The 22531-nt window shown below is 34.9% G+C and overlaps 1 long non-coding RNA gene and 1 pseudogene across 4 annotated transcripts in view; one reads left to right on the top strand and one right to left on the bottom strand.

Moving 5' to 3' along the window:
* LOC135641031 (uncharacterized) overlaps positions 1-17435 on the top strand; it is a 42342-nt gene extending 24907 nt beyond the window's left edge. For all 4 annotated transcript variants that reach the window (XR_010497546.1, XR_010497548.1, XR_010497549.1 and 1 more), the window contains 3 exons: positions 175-321; positions 12643-12801; positions 17294-17435. This is a non-coding gene — a long non-coding RNA (uncharacterized LOC135641031). The remainder of the gene's footprint in view (positions 1-174; positions 322-12642; positions 12802-17293) is intronic.
* A 934-nt stretch (positions 17436-18369) lies between these two features.
* On the bottom strand, positions 18370-22364 carry LOC135641029 (isocitrate dehydrogenase [NADP], chloroplastic/mitochondrial-like; annotated as a pseudogene).
* Between the last annotated feature and the right edge of the window lie 167 nt (positions 22365-22531).

The following is a 22531-nucleotide window of genomic DNA, read 5'->3' on the forward strand; positions in this document are numbered from 1 at the left end:
TATTTCTCTTTCGCTCATGCTTTCTGGAGAACAGTTTAGCTGGCTTTAAAGCAACCGCAGCTGGCCTAAAAATTCGCAAAAATATAGATTGGTTTGAAGTAAAAGTTTACAATGGTTTATAGCTATGAAATTTGGATTGAATTAAAAGATCCTCCTCTTTTGGTTCTATTGTAGGATCAAATGACAAGGATGGGCTCTGGTATTTATTAGCATCAATGTCATCGTAGAAGGAGGTGGCATCTTTTATTACAATATGCAGTAAGCCAGCTCTGTTATGAACAAAGACCTTGTCCTCTCCAAATTGCAAAAGTGTATAATTTGGTAATTTTATCAAAAGCTGGTCTTTATGTTCTTTTAGAACTTCACTCATGTTTAATTATGTACAAAATTTGCTGCTATTTTAACTTTGTATCCATAATTTATATTCTCCTTTCTGAATTTTGTCTATTATTTTTCCAAATTTGTTGTCTGCTACCTTTTAATACCCCATGAGTCTACAAACATGTTCTTGTATTGTAATTAAACTGGTATAACACAAGTGCCTTCACATGAGAAATTTTAGAGTTTTTTGCACAGCAGTACTATTCATGTGAGATTTTCAGCATGAATTTATTGAACATGACATCTAGATCCTTCCTAGAACTATTTTTGTGCATGTTTTTTTGTAGGAAGTAGATCCTTTACTAGAAAACTACTTCTTCTCATGAATCTGCAATTTAAACATGCATTTGTCTTATAAACATGATCCTTTATTATCTCTTTTCATGTTGGCCCGGTGGACATTCATGTTGGGTACCATTTATTTTTTGTTATGTCCTTAAACTTTAAACATTTGTCCACTAGGCATTATGATTTATTCTCATTGTATTCCTTATGTGCATAATATTTTAGTCTAGAACATGTGATTTTTCCTTAACATAGGCATTTCAAGTGATCTTAAATCAATTTAAAAGTTCTTTGTTGGGTACTCACATATGAAACTATACCTACAACCAGTGATTTAAAAAGCGTTAGGCGCCAAGGTCCAAAAACGCCTAAGACGTTAGGCGCTCGCTTGAGGGAAGCGAGACGGTAAAATATAAAAATATATAATATACTTAATAAATATAATTATTTAAATAAAAAAATATGTTATTAAATTTAGAAAATCAGGTACAAAATTAATGACACGTTAACAAAAAGTCTCAAAAATTAAAACAATAAAATTTTACATCAAATCTCTAGAGTTGCTCTACACACTTACCATTTATTCTGAAATCTAACAATAATTTTAAATAAATAACAATTAATAGTATTAAAATTAAAATAATATATTATTGGTCTGATAAATAAAAATATTGTTATTGGTATACAGTTAGCAGTATACTGTTAATATACTGTTAACAGTATTGTAAGAAGAGTGTGAGACGATCGAGGCTATTGAGGCAATTGCAGCGGTAGCTGGAGCGGAAGCGGGAGCTGCGAGCGACGGTGGGAGCGGCGACAGTGGCCGTGACAGCAACGGCAACCAACGATTGTGGCAACTGCGAGCAATTGACGAGCAATGATTGTGGTAGCGACAAGTAGCAACAGTAGCAACGAGCAACGATAGTGGTAGCGGAGAAAAAATTTCGATGGCAAAATCGTGAGAGCTAGGGTTGGGGAAGTCGGGGTAATCGCGAGAGGGAGCCTGATATCGGTGAATTAGTTGGCTCAATTGAACCAACTAAAGCACCGGAGACCGACCAAACCTAAAAATTTGGTTCGATAGCCTGGTTTAACTCTGGCGCTCGGCGCCTCTTTGAAGCGCGCTGCTTGGAAATGAAGCGAGGCGCTTGAGCCTTGCCTTGCCTCGCCCGAGCGCCTATCGTAATGATTTGAGAGGGATCCAGTATATACTTTCAAAGCATTGACCATCGATTCCTATACTTTGAGGGTGATATGTAGTGTTAAACTTGATTTTAGTGCTTATAGGTTCCTATACTTTTCTTCATAATCTAGAAAGGCAAAGCGATTTTATAGGAGACTAAGGCCAATAATAAAAAATCGAATATCATATTTAAAGCTCTGAGCATATGTTGATGTGGTAGACAAATCTATGATAATCGAAAAAAACATTAAGGATATTTTAGAGATCAGGAGCAAGAAAGGCAAAGATCAGCTTCACCAGAAAAATAATAGAGAAAATAAATCATAAACTGGTAACAAAAGGGTTAAAGACATTTAGATTGGGAAAGAGAAGCCATCACAAAGGACTCAATCATGTGTAAAATATATATTAAATCATAAAAAAGTTAGTGTTTTCAATTGATTGGAGCCTCGTTTGCCTGTCGAAAGTTGGATCGTAAAGTAAAATATTGCCCTCTGAATAAGAAGAAAGAGTCACTACCTCCTAGATCATCGTTCCATGTCAGAGTGTATACTATCATTGTATAGTAGCTAACTTAGTAGTCGAATGTATTATTCAAGTTTCTTATAGAAATGAAAAATTTCTGTTTGACCCTGGTTCCAATCTATCTTTTGTTTCACAATATTTTTCTTATCACTTGGGTTTTCAACCTAAACTAATGAATTATATGCTATATATAACTACGATTGTTGGGGATTCTTTGACAACAAACTTGATCTATCTATCTTATTTGATTTCTATTGGAGAATATATTTTTTCTTGATTTCATTCTCTTAGAGATTCCGTATTCTGATATTACACTAGGCATGGATTTAATATATTTGAATTTGTTAGTATAGATTTTTATACAAAAGTGATCACTTTTTGCATACCAACTTAGCCAATTCTTTATTTTAAGGATATTATACTTGATTCTCCTCCTTGCCTTATATAGTTACTTCAAGCTCATCGACTTGTATAAAAGGGTTATTGTTGCTATCTTATATTTGGAAAAGAATATTCAAATCTAGAAACTAATTTAAATAAAACTCCTATGTTCAAAGAGTTCCCTATTCTATTCTCAGATGACTTGCTCGGATTAGTTATAAATGGAGAAGGTCAATTTGCTATTGATTTGTCCCCTATAGAGTGGCACCACTCGAGTTTGTGGATTTGAAAAAGCAACTACAAGAACTGTTAGATAAGAGTTTCATTCTGTCTAATATCTAATCATGGAGTGCTCCGATGTTGTTAGTTAAGAAAATGGATGAACCATTGAGGTCTTGTATTGATTATAAATAGTTGAATCTAGGGCACTTTAAGAATAAGTATCCTCTACCAAAAATAGAAGATTGATTTTATCGATTGTATAGTGCTCAGGTGTTTTTGAAGATTTGTATTAGATTTGTTTACTATCAATTAATGATTAAGAAAGAGGATTTCTTAAAAATAGCTTTTAGAACTTGAAATGTTCAGTACGAATTCTTAATATTGTCATTCGGCTTGGCATGCCATTGCAGCTTTTATGTATCAAATGGATAGGATAATTCAGTCACTTTTGATTTTTGGCTTTAGTCTCGTTTCAAATCTCTTATCCTTTCAAGATTACGAAGAAGATTATAGGAATTTATGGATACTAAAATCAAGTTTATTTTAGTCACTATCAAATCGATGGTCGATACTTTGAAAGTATATAGCGGATCTCTCTCGTATCATTAATTTTGAACTATCGTGATGGAATGTATATTTGGAATTATGACATTCCTACAAGATTTGTTTATTGATATATGGATTATTATAGTCAAATATTCTATCTCGAAATCTCAAAAGGCTATCCTCGGAAACTCTAAAATCGGACTTCAATCCCTTATCTACTTTATTCCTTAAGTAGATTAAACGTGGATCTTATAGTTCTTCCAACTAATTATTAGAAATTAGTTGTAATTACTTTGGTTCTAAGGATTTAGAGATATTATTTATATCGGCGAACATTTGAAATCTTTTCTAATCACAAGAGTTCAAAGTTTATTTTACACAGAAAGGGTTACCTCTAAATGTAGAAGGTGAATTTGCTATTGATTCGACCTCGGCGAGAAACCCAATATCTATGCCTCCCTATAGAATGTTACCACTCGAGTTTGTGGAATTTAACAAGCAACTACAAGAACTGTTAGATAAGAGTTTCATTCTGTCTAATGTCTCATCATGAGGTGCTTTGATGTTGTTAGTTAAGAAAATGGATGAACCATTGAGGTCTTGTATTGATTATAAATAGTTGAAACAAGGGCACTTTAAGAATAAGTACCCTCTACCCAAAATTGAAGATTGATTTTATCGAGTGTATGGTGCACAAGTGTTTTCGAAGATTTCTATTAGGTTTGTTTACTATCAATTAATGATTAAGAAAAAGGATTTCTTGAAAATAGCTTTTGGAACTTGATATGGTCAGTGCGAATTCTAATAATTACATTCGGCTTGACATGCCCTTGCAGCTTTTATGTATCAAATGGATAGGATAATTCAGCCACTTTTGATTTTTGGCTTTAGTCTCCTATCCAATCTTTTATCCTTTCAAGATTATGAAGAAGTTTATCGGAATCTATGGATACTAAAATCAAGTTTATTTTAGTCACTCTAAAATCGATGGTCGATGCTTTGAAAGTATATAACGGATCCCGCTCATATCATTAATTTTAAACTAACATGATGGATTGTATATTTGGAATTATGACATTCCTCCAAGATTTGTTTATTGAAATATGGATTCTTATAGTCGAATATTTTATCCCGAAATCTTAAAAGACTATCCTCGGAAACTCTAAAATCGGACTTCAATTCCTTATCTACTTTATTACTTAAGTTGACTAAACGTGGATCTTATAGTTCTTCCAACTAATTATTTGAAATTAGTTGTAATTACTTTGGTTCTAAGGATTTACAGACATTATTTATTTTGACGAACATTTGAAATATTTTCTGATCACAAGAGTTTAAAGTTTATTTTTACACAGAAAGGGTTACCTCAAAATGGAGAAGGTGAATTTACTATTGATTCGTCCGTGGCGACAATCCCAATATCTAAGCCTCCCTATAGAGTGGCACCACTCGAGTTTGTGGAATTGAACAAGCAACTACAAGAACTGTTAGATAAGAGTTTCATTCTGTCTAATGTCCAATCATTGTGTGCTCCGATGTTGTTAGTTAAGAAAATGGATGAACCATTGAGGTCTTGTATTGATTATAAATAGTTGAATCTAGGGCACTTTAAGAATAAGTACCCTCTACCCAAAATTGAAGATTGATTTTATCGATTGTATGGTGCACAAGTGTTTTTGCAGATTTCTATTAGGTTTGTTTACTATCAATTAATGATTAAGAAACAGGATCTGTTAAAAATAGCTTTTGGAACTTGATATAGTCAGTGCGAATTCTTAATAATGTCATTCGGCTTGACATGCCCTTACAGCTTTTATGTATCAAATGGATTGGATAATTCAACCACTTTTGATTTTTGGCTTTAGTCTCCTTTCAAATCTTTTATCCTTTTAAGATTACGAAGAAATTTATAGGAATTTATGGATACTAAATTCAAGTTTATTTTAGTCACTATCAAATCGATTGTCGATGCTTTGAAAGTATATAGCGAATCCCTCTCATATCATTAATTTTGGACTATCGTGATGGAATGTATATTTGGAATTATGATATTCCTCCTAGATTTGTTTATTGATATATGGATTAATTAAATCAAATATTCTATCCCGAAATCTCAAAAGACTATCCTCGGAAACTCTAAAATCGAACTTCAATCCATTATCTACTTTATTCCTTAAGTAGACTAAACGTGGATCTTATAGTTCTTCCAACTAATTATTTGAAATTAGTTGTAATTACTTTGGTTCTAAGGATTTAGAGATATTACTTATATTGGCGAAAATTTTAAATTTTTTTGATCACAAGAGTTTAAAGTTTATTTTTACACAAAAAGGATTACTTGTAAATAGAGAAGGTGAATTTGCTATTGATTCATCCTTAGCGACAACCCAAATATCTAAGCCTCCTTATATAGAGGTATCACTTGAGTTTGTCGAATTGAACAAGCAACTACAAGAACTGTTAGATAAAAGTTTCATTCTGTTTAATGTCCCATCATTGGGTGCTCCGATGTTGTTAGTTAAGAAAATGGATGAACCATTTAGGTCTTGTTTTGATTATACATAGTTGAATTTTGGGCACTTTAAGAATAAGTACCCTCTACCCAAAATTGAAGATTGATTTTATCGATTGTATGGTGCACAAGTGTTTTCGAAGATTTGTATTAGGTTTGTTTACTATCAATTAATGATTAAGAGGATTTCTTAAAAATAGCTTTTAGAACTTGATATGGTCAGTGCGAATTCTTATAATTGCATTCGGCTTGACATGCCCTTGCAGCTTTTATGTATCAATAGGATAATTTAGCCACTTTTGATTTTTGGCTTTAGTCTCCTATCAAATCTCTCATCCTTTCAAAATTATGAAGAAGTTTATCGAAATCTATGGATACTAAAATCAAGTTTATTTTAGTCACTCTCAAATCGATGGTCGATGCTTTGAAAGTATATAGCGGATCCCGCTCATATCATTAATTATGAACTATCATGATAGATTGTATATTTGGAATTATAACATTCCTCCAAGATTTGTTTATTGAAATATGGATTCTTATAGTCGAATATTCTATCCCGAAATCTCAAAAGGCTATCCTCGGAAACTCTAAAATCGGACTTCAATTCCTTATCTACTTTATTCCTTAAGTAGACTAAACGTGGATCTTATAGTTCTTCCAACTAATTATTTGAAATTAGTTGTAATTACTTTGGCTCTAAGGATTTAGAGACATTATTTATTTTGGCGAACATTTGAATCTTTTCTGATCACAAGAGTTTAAAGTTTATTTTTACACAGAAAGGGTTACCTCTAAATGGAGAAGGTGAATTTACTATTTATTCGTCCCTGGCGACAACCCTAATATCTAAGCCTCCTTATACAGAGGCACCACTCGAGTCTATAGAATTGAACAAGCAACTACAAGAACTTTTAGATAAGAGTTTCATTCTGTCTAATGTCCAATCATTGGGTGCTCCGATGTTGTTAGTTAAGAAAATGGATGAACCATTGAGGTCTTGTATTGATTATAAATAGTTGAATCTAGGGCACTTTAAGAATAAGTACCCTCTACCCAAAATTGAAGATTGATTTTATCGATTGTATGGTGCACAAGTGTTTTCGAAGATTTGTATTAGGTTTGTTTACTATCAATTAATGATTAAGAAAGAGGATTTCTTAAAAATATCTTTTAGAACTTAATATGGTCAGTGCGAATTCTTATAATTGCATTCGGCTTGACATGCCCTTGCAGCTTTTATGTATCAAATGGATAGGATAATTCAGCCACTTTTGATTTTTGGTTTTAGTCTCTTATCAAATCTTTTATCCTTTCAAGATTATGAAGAAGTTTATCGGAATCTATGGATGCTAAAATCAAGTTTATTTTAGTCACTCTCAAATCGATGGTCGATGCTTTGAAAGTCTATAGCGTATCCCGCTCATATCATTAATTATGAACTATCATGATGGATTGTATATTTGGAATTATGATATTCCTCCAAGATTTGTTTATTGAAATATGGATTCTTATAATCGAATATTCTATCCCGAAATCTCAAAAGGCTATTCTCGGAAACTCTAAAATCGGACTTCGATCCCTTATCTACTTTATTCTTTAAGAAGACTAAACGTGGATCTTATAGTTTTTCCAACTAAGTAATTGAAATTAGTTGTAATTACTTTGGCTCTAAGGATTTAGAGACATTATTTATATTGGCGAACATGTAAAATATTTTCTTATCACAATAGTTTAAAGTTTATTTTTACACAGAATGGGTCACCTCTAAATGGAGAAGGTGGATTTGCTATTGATTCGTCCCCGGCGACAACCCCAGTATCTAAGCCTCCCTGTAGAGTGGCACCACTCGAGTTTTTGGAATTGAAGAAAAAGTACAAGAATTGTTAGATAAGATTTTCATTCTGTCTAATGTCTCATCATTGGGTGCTCCGATGTTGTTAGTTAAGAAAATGGATAAACCATTAAGGTCTTGTATTGATTATAAATAGTTGAATCTATGGCAGTTTAAGAATAAGTGCCCTCTTCCCAAGATTGAAGATTGATTTTATCGATTTTATGGTGCACAAGTGTTTTCGCAGATTTCTATTAGGTTTGTTTACTATCAATTAATGATTAAGAAAGAGGATTTGTTAAAAATAGCTTTTAGAACTTGATATAGTCAGTGCGAATTCTTAATAATGTCATTCGGCTTGACATACCCTTGCAGTTTTTATGTATCAAATGGATAAAATAATTCAACCACTTTTGATTTTTGGCTTTAGTCTCCTTTCAAAACTCTCATCCTTTAAAGATTATGTAGAAGATTATAGGAATTTGTGGATACTAAAATCAAGCTTTTATGTATCAAATGGATAAAATTATTGAACCTAAATATATTGAGCTTGACCAACCTTGATTTGAATCAGATGGGTGCTTGGCTCACCCACCATCACTGCTAAACTACACTCGCCTTCTCATCCCAAGGTGCGGTTGGCTCCTTACTTTTTCCCCTCTTCTTGAACCCCTATAATATAAGGGTTTTGGTTGCTTTTGGTGATTAGAAGAATTTAACTGTTTGTGTTCTTTGGATTAATTTGGTTCTTAGTTTGGTTCTTGTGATTATTGCCAGGATGAAGGAGTACATAGAAGCATTTAATAGTAGTGACATCAAAGCAATTGTGTTAATCGGGGGGGCATTGATGCTAAATGATGGTTATATCCTCTTCCTTGCCATATAGGATCTGTCCATATATTGAGTCTTAGTTAATTGTTGGTGAAGACTCAAGCTTAATCTGGCATCCTTCCATTCCAGTCTGTAACATATAATTATGCTTGATCTCAATACTTAGTAGTGGTTTCTCTCATGTGCTTGCTCAATATGCTGGATTTGTACATTAATTTTGGCTATAATGGATCCTGGGATGGTCGATAGAAGTACTAGTTTCCAGCAAATTTAGTAAACAAAAATCATAAGTAGTGTTTTCAATATGGAAAGGTAAGAATACACTATCTTTTTGCTCAATTAGTTGTCGATTGTCTAGGGGAAATAAATTGCAACTTTGTTTGCAACACTAGCTTTACTTGCCTTCGTAGTCTCTCTCATGCGAGGGGTTGGCCATTCCTCTGAATGCTAATCTCAGAAGCCCTCACTCCTCCAAGCAGCTTCATTTCTTATGTCACTAGACTCATTTCCACCAAATGAATTTGGTCTACCCTCAATGCAACCCCGACTACTGAGTGTTTATTAATGTGCTTATCTCGCTTTGACACCTTGTGTGTTTGTCGAGTTAGCCTCCTTGTCAAGACTTGCAAAAAGAATGTGTGGGCATTTTGTTGAAAGGCATACTTGGGATTCCATAAGCATATTTGAGCAAACATATTATACACAATGCAAAATATAAAAATAGCCTTCGTAAGCTCTAAATGGTCGCCTAACAGAGGGTCCAAAGCATAAACGATCCCTACCGCACAAGTGCTCATGTGACACCACTAGGGAATTAAGCAATATATCATCCTTATACACTGCTCCGAAGCCCCATCTAGTTATATACTACCTTGGGGTTCCAAGGATCTGAGATGTCTGGCGCAAGAGTTTAAATAGGCACCCGGGCCCTTGCCTTGACCAGGCAATGCGTTTCAGTGAAGTGTCGCCTAGGCACTTGCCTAAACTCAGGTGCTTGGTGCCTCTAGTGAGCACTCGATTGAAACAAAACGTTTGGTTAAACAGTAGCTTAGGTGGTTCAATTGAACCAACAAAGCTATATAATGTTACTAAACTTGCGTAGCAAACCTCGTCGCCCCCCCCACCCCCCTTCCTCCGCGTGACCCCAAGCCATGAACCCTACTTCGTGCGCAGTCATTGCCTTCGTCACTGTCGCTTCCTTTGTCTTTGCTTCCACCACCGACACATAGGATCGACACATAGTCTGTTATCGATGAATGGGTTCGCCTTCGTCACTGTCGCTTCCTTTGTCTTTGCTTCCACCACCGACACATAGGATCGACACATAGTCTGTTGTCGATGAATGGGTTCGAAAGTCTAGCTTTTATATGCAATTCCCTCTGTGCCGCTACTTTCGTGTGCAGCTCCTTCCATCGCTGAGGGAGAGGGTCGTAGCTTCCTCGCCACCACTGAATACTTTTCAAGCTTCGTCCGCCCACAATGTCATCGTCCATAGTTTTCGCCATCGTCATTATCACCTTCTAAAGCTTTGTCTGCCCCTATTGCTATCATCTGTAGCTTCCTCCATCACCGTTGTTGTCGTCCGAAGCTTCTTGCATCGCTGCTATTGCATCTGCAGCTTACTCCATCGTCGTTGTTGCTCAAAAGTTCCTTCATCACCGTTGCCCTCTCCTTCCCCACTTTTCACCGTCAGTGACTCTTTTTAATATTTCAAAGTGTCTCGCTTTGCTCAAGCAGGTGCCTAGGCGAGCGCCTAGCACTTCAAGAAATATGATTTGGCGCCATGCTTTTTAATTCACTAGTATAGCGTGTCATAAGAAATACGATTTGTTGCGGGTTGGAGGCTCCATTTTTTTTTGGATAGTTTTGCCTTCGCATGATGACCACCCAAGCCGTCATTATAAGCTAGAAACGGCCATAAATCCTAATCGAAATGCAATTGTTAAGCCTATTGCAAGCCTCTTGCATGTTATCTAAGGTATAAACAAAACTGAAATGCATAGTTCATCGAACACCTTCAGTACAAACTTCTTCCTCCTCTTCCTTCCTCTTTCCTTTTTTTCTTCATCTTTCCTCCTCTGTATCTTCCTCTTCGAAACATCGGTACATACCGATGTATCGTGTGCCGATACACTGGTACCGATTGGTACATCTGACCAACAATGAGTATGGGTGCATGACAATCCTTGGTTGGTACAATGGTAACATTACTCTTTTGCAACCCGAAAGACCAGTATTTAAATCATGGAAACAACTGATCTAATAGAGATACGGCTCTATATTAGATCCCACATTGCCATGCCTTTTTGGTTGTAAGGATAGCCATGTAGCAAGTAAAGGAAATGTTAGCATTGCATAGACTAGAATAGTAGACTATTGAGATGGATGTGCAAGAATGATATACAAGTCAAAGAAATGTTTGCCAAGACTAGAATACTAAATTGGATGTGCAAGGAGCCAAGGATAATATATAAATGAGAGCAGTTTTGAATGGTATTAAATTCTGAATTTGTTCAAAGGAGACCTAGAGAGAGGAGGTGAGTTTCTTAGGATTAGTGGTGCCAGAAATAGAGAAACCTATCAAACACATCACTAAGAATGATAAAAAAATATTTGTTGTTAATGATTTAACTGGGGATATTGTCTTATATGGAAAAAGATCCATGTAGCAACCCCATATATTTGTGACATTATGGCTTGTTGATGTTATTGTTGTTGTAGGTTAGAAAAGATTCTATGTCCTCTTTAATTCAATACTTTTATACTTAAACACAGTGCATAGTGAACGCATTTTCTTGTCAGTAATACTGAAATGTTTCTCCAACTCATAATTCCCTATTGAATTTTTCGTTTTTGTCAGCCAGAACAACAGCATTATATATATTAGAGTATATCAAAGGCTTGCTGTCACTCTCAGCTTGGAAAATCTGAACATTCCTTTTTTCGTTCTTAGTTACTAGTTTGTAGTTACAAATGAACACTTGTTTTACAGAAATGTTTAGCATTTCACTATTTTTACTGTTTGTTTCATTTTAAAAAATTATGCAAAATTTTATTTGATGAGCATTTTTTGGTTGACAAGGATATCAGAACCTAGGGAAGACAATTAGTAGGTATTTATTTTTAGTAGCCTAATTAGGAATGCTCAACCTGTGTACATCATGATTCTTGTATATGACAACTGATTATTGTATATAATGCTAATAATAATTAAGAGTGGGTGGTGCTAGGAAGAAGAAAATTGTTTTAAAAAAACTAGAATGGTGTTGATGGTCAAAGAATCAAGGCTTGTGAAAAAAATGGATATTGAAGAAACTCTAAAAACTTTAATCATAGTTCTGTTAACCATTATTATTCATTAATTTTATTTTCAAATACTTTCGATTTGTTTATTCGAATGCCGAAGTGTTTACATGCTAGTTAAGACAAATCAGATCAAATCATATGGTAATCCGAACTATAGTTTTTAATATTTGGTTTGAATTATGTTTATGATGACCCTAACTCAATTCATGTATATTATTACTTAAATCTGATTACCTAGTTTGAGCCAAATGTAAAATTCATGAACAACTAGCATGGCTTTTAATGCATGTCTTGCCTCCTTACCTGATGCAAATATTAGCTGCTATGGATATTGTTCGTCAAGGAGCCAATGTGATGCCAAGGAAACAATTGAATGATGTTTTGGATGCTAAACTGGGTCCTGATTGGTCATCCAAACTGACGAGCTTTGATTATGAACATCTTGCTGCAGCAAGCATAGGGCAGGTTGTTTTGATCTAGATTGGTCATATCCTAATCCTCCTGAATTTCAGATATTATGTGTTTGGATGCCATAGAAAAATTCTTCAACAAAGTGCTTGCTTGTTCAACTCTGATTTGCTCATGTTGATATCTGTTGACTTATTTTTCTTCACATATTCTTGTACGTGCCTTCTTCAGGTCCATCGACTAGTTATGAAGAATGGTATGGAGGTTGCAATGAAAATACAGTACCCCCTGGTGTTGCAGATAGCATAGAAAGTGACATCCAGAATCAGTTTAATTTTAGACTACACAAATCTCAATCCTAACGGAATTTTTCTTGATTACACTAGAAAGGTGAACCTACATATTCATGATCTCATTGACTTGTCTGTGTCAATTGAACTTTTCAGTAGTAATGATTAAACTGATAAAAGTGGTTTCTTTCTGTTCTAGTAACTTTATCATAATAACAGTTAAGTTAATCATTATATATTTCCAAGTCAATTCTTGAGACTAGAAGTTAATGCAACATCTTTACATGACTTCTCATTTGTTAAAACGCAGATGACTTACTCTTCGACATTACAAGGTTATTTGGTCTGTCTATTTTATTAGGCTAAAATGTGTTATCAGAGACTTATGGGGTCTTCAATAACAGATTAGTCATTAGTAGAGTATAACCCACATTAAATGACTCTTATAGCCTGAAGTCATGTTGCACTCCTTAATTGACATTATCATGTCAATTAGAAGAATGTGGAATTGCTCCTTTTTTATTATGATGATCGTTTACACTTTTTTTTACTTTCTCCTTCAATTTCTTGTGTTGTCATCGGATTGAATTTTGATCATTCTGTTTTTTAAATTATATTAGTATTTAGTGTATGTTGCTGCTTTATGTGGTTGTCGTGCTATGTATGCTATGTAGTATGTATAAACATATTATGCTTTTCTTTAACATAGTTCCTCATATTTTAATCGACTGGATAGCTCTCATTTGCTAGTTATGAGCAATTAGCATGAATTTTGACCAAATTCTATTTTTCCTTGAATGAAAATTTTGTCAGTTGTTTTGAAATATAAGAATTGCAGATTGTCTACTGAGAGATGAGTAAATGTATTCCAATCACTTTGATTGTACAGTTACTTTGATTCATTAATCAGGTTTTCACTCTTATAGATCATGAGTCTAATGCTATGCATCATCCAAATTGGCTAGGTACTTTTTCTTGCAGATTGGTGTTCAAGATCAATTTAGTTTTTTAGTTCCTTATAACCACCCATGATATGCTTTATCACAGCCCATGGCCAAATCTTAAATTGTTATGAACCAATAAATTTCCAAATTAAGTTTGGAAACTTGAGCATGCTATTTACATTCAGATATAATGATTGGTAATTTTCTTCAATTCTTATAATGATGGCTAAGGAGGAACTGTCTAGGGAATGTGATTATGAGATGGAAGCTGCAAGTCAAAAGCACATGGTCCTTTCCTATTAACTAGATCATGCAAAGAATGCATCCAGAAGAGGATATTTCACCTCATTAAATAAATATACAGGAAAATATTGGAAAACCCTAATATCCCAACTAATAAGGGTTACATTCGTAGATCTTTTTCCACCATTGAGCTCTGTTTAGAATGTAATCACTGATCAAATTAAGGGCAATTAGATTTATATTTCTTGTTTCTAACAAATTTTCTTCTTTTATACCTCTAGATACTACTTCCTTGACATCCCTAATTGCTTTTAGGTTATATCTACACTATCTCTTTGCTGAATGAATATATATGTTGTACATGATGAGATGTTTAGTCAGACCAAATATTTTGCAGATAATGTCATGTTGTTTGATCGGAACCTAATTGGATTTTTTATTCTATCTTTTTTCAAAAATTGGGGACTGTGGGGAAAACATTGCTTGAGCTGATTGGAGTTGTTTGTTTCTTGGTTCGTGCATGCAAGTGCAATTTCTGTGTCTTTATTTTTTTTGTATGAATCATGACCCTTGTTCCTTCTTTCTCATAAGTTATGCAACTTTGTCCTATGTTTTCATTGAGAAGGGATAAGAAGCAAATCTTTCTTATGTGTATTGTCCAAACAAAGGATTGAAATTTTATATCATATTGGTGTGTCGAGCTTTGCTCGATACGGTGCGGTACGTCTAATTTAGACATAAAATCTTTCAAAAATATTTGAAAAAAAAAGTTAGGATATGATTTTTTAAGTTAGAAATAAATATATGTTTAGCGTAAGTTTAGCAAAATCAATGTAAATTAGGTAAGAATAGTGTCATATCTTCTTCGGGCTTTGAGGAATAGTCTTTGCAAGGTTTGTATTTTGGTTTGTTATAGATTTTCTTTCTGTAAATATTAAAATATCTAAAGAAAAATTATTTGAATTGTTAGATTATTTTGCTACAATATAAATTTTAAAATTTAAATGAATTAAATAATCACATATGTAGATATACTTAATTGTTGATTCTACCACCAAAATGAACGATAGGTTTTCACGGGTGGTGGATCGAGGTCCTCGATCTTATGTATCTACTATTAATATGATATGTTTGTTGAACCTAATTTTAAAATTGATCTCACAACATAGTGTATTGATACATCGTATGTTATTGGTATATCAATGTGGTGATAATCGTAGATTAATCGTCATGAATCACGTGTTTAAGGCGACTCTTGAGGCATGTATTGGTGAATGTCAAAGCTTCTACTTTCTTTGTTGTGCAGTATCATACTATTGCTCAAAGAAGTCTGACTAACTATCATCGCATTGTTATTGGTCGTAAGATTTTTTATAATACGACGATTGTGAATACGATGAGCTTTGTTTTGTGCTTACATCGCGTAAACTTTGTCGTATATGTTCAAATTCATCCATTGTCTTTCCTTTCCCCTTCTGTGCATAAACTTAACCAGTATCTTATCGAGTTTCATAAATTGAATCTTGGGTGGCATGTGAAAAATATTGCTTCTCAGGCCATGCACCACCCTCAAGTTGTGTCGACGAGATCAATGATTGCTTGATGTTGCTTCCATCATCCGTCAAGGCATTGCTCTCCGTGTTCTTGTCATGTCTTTATTGAGCGAGTTACTGAATGCGATTGTGAAGGTATCTCATTGCTCGACTCGATTATTTCCAATGATGTGGTTGATGCTAATGTGATTATCTCCAAAAATAAACCCTTTCCCCACGTTCTTTCCATTCTTAATTTCTCCGGGAATGACTTCCTAATTATTTCTGGGGTTGGGTCGATCGGATTAGTCGAAATCTCTTTAATATGATCTAGAATTTTCTTGGTAGGAATTTTGTTTCTTCCGGAGCAACCTTAGATTGTGCTTATGTTCTCCTGGTTCGATAGGGGGTTATTTGCTGGGGGTTTAGTTGGGAAGCTACGTGATAAGTGAGGAGCAAAGGTGATTCCTTCACATCTTTCATTTTATCGTTCTTTTACATATTCAGAAGTACGGAGGGAGGACGATGTTGACTCTCGGATTTGATGATGAAACTAATTGATAGTATTTATGATTTAATCTGGGTTTTGAGTGACGTAGGAAGTTTCGATTATGGAGAGATAATTAAAGCAAGAAGAATCATGTTGGGCCGGAGATAAACATATCAGCCGAAGGATTGGTCAATGTATTGACAGAAGGCTTCAGGTCATGTGTTCGGGCATCGGGCCAAGAAGAGCGAAAATTACGCCAAGTAAATCAGAGTTGTGGAGGTCAACTGGTTGATTGGGCAATAGGCCACCAAAGAGGATGATACGTCGAAGATTTGGACGAAGTGTTGATCCCAATGACATGTCGGAAAATATTTGATTTGCTTTGTAATAATTGTCTAGATCGAAGTAGGTTCTAAGCGTGCAGGATTCACTACGATAGCGATTAAGGCATAAAGCAAAATGAAGTCCTAGAGTCGAGAACAAAATTTCGTTGAGAGTTCGAGAATTCGTCGGAAGTTCTGACAAAAATTGATTGGAAGTTCTATCGGTATTGATCGATAAGTTCAGGAGCTTGTCGAGAGTCCGCTGGAACATTGTCGAGAGATCGTCGGAAGTTCGTCGGAAGATCGTTGGAAGCTCGCTGGAAAAAACCTAGACTTACCGGACTTATTTAGCTTAGTATATGCCTTAAAATTTGTAGTTAGCATATAATTGGGTTAAACAGTGACTCAATAGGTGGAACCATCATGGCGCAGTCTCCGAGACTATCAAGCGGTGGTACCGCCCAGTGACAGGGTGTCAGGCGATGGTACCGCCTAGTGTCAGTATCAAGTTTGAATCAATTTGAGGTCTATAAATACCCCTCTCATCCCTAGTTAACAAACACAATTGGGAGCAAAAAGAAAAAAAAAACGTGGGGGTGTAAGGGTTCTCTCCTGAGCCTGTCAAAAGGAGAATAGAGTTGTAAGAAGATGATTGGTCTTTGCCTTCGCCTATTGAAGGAAGACCGTTAGTGGATGTCGGTAGCCTCGACGGAAGAGGAATCAGTGGAGTAGATGTTGGTCACGACGACCAAACCACTATAAATCAGTTTGTATTTCTGATTTACTATTTACCTTTATTATAATTTACTTTATATTACAAACTGGTTTCTTACTCTTAGTATGCTCTCGTACGTTTTCAATTTAATATTTTTTGAGATCGTTTTTAATCATACAAAAGATTTTTTAAAATCGATGTTTTTATCCGTTGTATTAATTTACACCCTCTTTCTTAGTGTTGTTTTTACTCGTTTCTAACATACGACATTATTCTTTTTATTTTCCGTAGTCTTGTTTTGACTCAGTGTTCCCTTTGCCCTCCGCCCCGTATTTTTGTTTACAGGGCTACCGACACAAGGCAGCATCCTCGGACAAATCGCCACAGAAGCTGCATCGTCAAACATGGCAAATTTCCTCCAAACTTGATTGTCACATGTTCTCTTTGTTGTTGATATTGACATGGTCGTTGTGGTGGTTCCACCTCATCCTTCTCCCAATAACAGCAGCAGCGTCCTCGGAAGGCAACACACATATAACACATACATACATAACTCAACATATACATATACATACTATACATTACACAAATACAATATGCATGCATACACATAAAATTCACAACACATACACAATATAACACATACATACATATATACAACACACATACACAACATAATACACACACAACACATACACATAACACACAACACATTATTAACAACACATATTATTAACAACACTACTTACACATACACATATACACTACACAATACACACATAACACAATACATATACATGTAATACATACACACAACACATACCATTCACAACACAACATATTATTAACAACACACATCACATTCATAACACAGGCACACAACACGACACAATACAGACACATAGTACCATTCACAACACAACATATTATTAACAACACACATCACATTCATAACACACGTATGTACACAACACATCATAACATTCTTTACACACAACACACATATACACAATACACAAACACAAAACACACAGCATTCACAACTCAACACACATACACAACACACACAAATACACAACACATATACACACACACAACACACATACGCACCCAATACAACATCACTTTTTTAGATTATGTTTACACTTGGGAGTTTATATTGTCATCCACTTCTCAAGATGTGGTTTCTCCACTTCTTTCATCAAGCGTCTTCTTAAGCCAGTCAGAACATTTGGCTGTCAGTTTTTACTTCGATGCCGTCGTTCACTCGTATGATGCGAAGGCATATAAATCATATGGCTCGAGCACTACTACTAAGCTGCGGTAAAGATATCTGTCTGCAGATATCTGTTTTTCTTCAGATATCTGTCTGCTGCATAGACAAAACCTCATTATTAATAGCCTTCATGCTCATCAGATGCTGTAACTTTTTGACATACTCTTCAAATCCAACTCCTCCTTTTCTCTCTTTTTTTTCTTTTTTTTTTCTTTTTTTTGAGTAGAAACGTCATCCATCTTGAAAATTAACAAAGCATTTAAATAACTGCTGCTACTTGGATCTTCTCTTTAAGGTTCTGAGCAACAGCATCAACAAACTCCTCGGTGTTCAAGTAGAATTCTCTGGACACTCTGCAAACGAAATAAATGAAGACAAAGCACAATTGAGAAAAGAGCAATCACTCGTGCACGAAAGATAAAACCATGTGCCTATATGAGATCTTAGACTCCATATATACTAAATGAACTAAACATATTTCGTGGATCTTACTCAGAACAATCAACAGCATCAACAGGCAAGTAAACCAAGAAGCCAGTTCATGGAAGTTTAGCTGTGAAAAGTTCACTTTGTGATCATTGTAAAAAGCAGCTTTAAGCAAATACACAATACTCGATAAATTGTAAAAGATAACAAATTAAATCACAGAGGAAATCTTATTTTTGGTGCAGCTTATACCAAACTTTCTGAGAGTCAAGATGAGGATAACAGCAACCTTGAAGGAAAAGTCAACTGTTTTCTTGTATTTGCATGATTGTGAAAAACCATCACAAATCAAATATCCAAAACAAAAGTATTTATCTATCGATTATAGTTTGTTTTAAAAGGTATACTGCCTTGCATTTATTTTCCTTTCTTTACTTTCCCAATCTTTTCTCATTGAAGGAACATGTTCCATCATGCTAGTTTTTCTTTTTCAATTGAATTACAATGCTTCTGCAATTCCTAGTTAAGAGTCAGTTTCTTCAACCTTTCCAAGTGTTTCTGGAAGTACCAAACAAGGATTTGAATTTAGCACTACACCGATGTCACAATGAAGCAGATTTTCAATATTTAAAAGAAATATTTAATATTCAAGCAAAAAATGGAAGGGGACAAAAATTTGCTTGAGCATACCTTGGACCATGGATAAGAAGTGCAAGATCCTCTCTGATGCAATACTGTTCGTGCTAGTCTCTTGTCCTCTCTGATGTAGCCTAAAATGTTGAGTCACAGTCCCATGTGCTGCTTCAGCTTCTAATGTTTTCCCGTCAGATGATAACTATAATTATGTTACAATCATTGTTACCTATACATGGGATAAGTAGAGACTGAAACTAGAGCAATTAAACTTTGGTAATTACCAATACAGACGTCATCAAGCCCAATGAACCAAATCCTGCAACAACAAATAAATCTTAAAACATCATATTATTGAGAATAATTTAAGTTGAACAAAAGGGAGTTGGAAAAAAACTGTCCAACTGCCAAACAATAAAAGGTTTAACAACACAGATCATGTTCAAAATTTTCAATAAATTTTCCAAAAATATCTTGTGAATTTAATTTCGTTCATGAACAATTTCACTACATGAGAAGCATCTGCAGTTTTTTTTGCATGGATAAAGGCATAAAGTGAGTGATCTTGTTAAATCAATCAATCACAACAAAAGTAGAATCATGACTCCTAGTTAACATGAACTTTTTCACTCATGTTACCTAACAAGGTTGAGGATATGTTTCAAGTTTCAATTTGATTCTTTCCTATGACACTTTGCTACTACCCCTATACTTTAGTTAAAATAATAAAGTGAAAAGTAAAACATATTTGGAATACAGGAATTTGATACCAATATATTAACTACTGTTATAATAAGATCATAAATTCAAAAGTAAGACCTTGGGCGAGGAAATCGCTCTGGACATCTCCATCAAAATTTTTGCAGGCCCACACATAACCACCACTGCTTTTCAATGCATAAGCTACCATGTCATCAATCAGCCTATGCTCATACCTGATAACTGGAAGACAATTATTAGACATCAATTTAAGACTTATTAAGCAAAAAAGGTGAAATACTTAGAACAGATGTTCCCACCATATTGATTGTTCTTCGAACTTTGACTTCCATTTTTCTTCATAAACCTCCTGAAAAATGTCCTTAAACCTACAATATTTCAAATGTCTCATTCTGTATATCTTAGATGCCTAAAGTTCCAAAATTTAAAAGGACAAAACCAGATTTTTGGATATATATTGCGTCCTGAGCAAGAAAATTCCACATTGTTGACAGACATATTTTCTATAGCTGAGCTTCACAATTTGTGAGGACACTAACAAATCTGTATAACTTTCATTGAGCTTTGCAATAAGGACACTAACAAATCAAAGAAATAGAGAATAAAAGCAAGCAAGAATCTGTATAACTTTCTATATGTTACAACTTCGTTGACAGGCATATTCTCTAATGTAACTTTGCAGTCAAAGAGAGAAAGGGGTTTAGGGTTTAGAGAGAGAGCGCGAGAGATTAATTACAAATTAAATGATACAATTGGCTCTTCATATTAGGAAGAAAAAACAGGGGTACCTGTACATGGTATATGCTGACAAAAAGGTACACATTGTGGTAATCTCCCCATGAAAAACAACATACGATACTAATAGATTAGTAAGAAAATAAGCTAGCACAGAAAAGATAACACTACCTGCCATCGTATTTCTTCAATATGGTATTTTTGGTGCTTAAGTAAAGTGGCCACTTTTTTGCAAATGCCATAGACATTGATGACTCAGCAAAAGCCCGAATGGACTGAAAAGAGTTTCCAATTTTGTATGATCAACAAAGAATATCTCTGTAAAATTTCCTACATAAGACTATATATGACAAACCTCATCTACATTATACATAGATAATGCAATACCAGAGCCTTTAAATTCATAAACATCTTGCTCCACAGGTGGACCTTTAAGTATACAGCATAAGCAAAGACCTCCAAACACGCACATACATACACACAAAAATTAACTTATCACCAAGTAAAATTTCATTTTTACCAGCAACAATGCGTGGCACATTGCGGCAAAGAATAGGCTCACGAAAAACAGTTCCTGAAGTGAATTAGAACAAGACTGATTCAAGCTAACAAAAGTAACATAGAGATCAGCAAGCATAAGAGACAATCATAAGGTAATATGTACCAGACATGTAGATCAAATTGCTAAGTACCAAAAACAAGGGGTGCAAACTCAAAAGTACAGAAAACTGACATGACATGGAGAATACAAACAAAGCCATGCCAGGGAAGGCTACTAGTCAACCATTCCTTTTTACAGTAGCTGAATATCATGCATGACCACAAGTGTAATGCATCCAGGGCTGAGAAAACTTTAAAAGCTGCATTACAATTGGCAATTACTAACCATCAACTTTTGTACCCAACAGAGCGAAACTAAAACAGTAAAATGAGTTACTTCCGGATGCAATGAGGCTGTAACAGCAACGATTCCTACTCCAGGTAGTAGACTGGCTGACCCCAGGTAAGTGCAACATGTGCGATATGCCAAGCTACCAATACAATCCTGTTTTGTGTCTCAAATGTGAATTATTATTCTGATTTATTTAAATAATGCAAGCAGTATTAGCTAATGACCCATGTCAGAAGTTAACTAGCACCATAGCATGGCATTGCAACAACTCTAGCCCCTAATTAAACTATATCTTTCCTACTTTGACTTCCCTTAGCGAGCTAAACAGGAAATAGACTTAAATAAAAGATAAAAGAAAAAAAAGGTCCAAAGACCAGGACACTTTAAGTTCCTTTGATTCTTATGCCACAACCTTCTTTGAAATTGAATTCTTATTGCATTCATCCATAAAAGTTTTGTATTGGTGTCAAACTATTTGGCTAACCAAAGATGCCAAGAAGTGTTCCAAATGTTCGCCTAGGTGCTCGGGCATGGCGATGTGAGGCCCAAGCAAGGTCTGCAATTTCGTACCGTACCGAAGTTTTGACGCTCGCTCGGTACGATACGAAACTGTATACCGAGCGGTATACCGCTCGGTATATATATATATATATATAACTCGGCGACGTCGCCGAAGTGATGTCGGCTATCTCTTCTCCCAAGCGGGGCGATGTCGCCGAAGTGACGTCGCCTCATTTATATATATATAAATTAATATATATATATATATAAGATTATATATATATTTATTTTTTTTTTATTTAAAAGGCGACGTCGCATCGCCTCGGCGACGTCGCATCGCCTCGGCGACGTCGCCTTTTCCTTCCCCACGCGGGGCAACGTCGCCTCGTTTATTTAAATA

This window comes from Musa acuminata, chromosome BXJ3-6 (assembly GCF_036884655.1).
Source record: "Musa acuminata AAA Group cultivar baxijiao chromosome BXJ3-6, Cavendish_Baxijiao_AAA, whole genome shotgun sequence".
Taxonomy (NCBI): domain Eukaryota; kingdom Viridiplantae; phylum Streptophyta; class Magnoliopsida; order Zingiberales; family Musaceae; genus Musa; species Musa acuminata.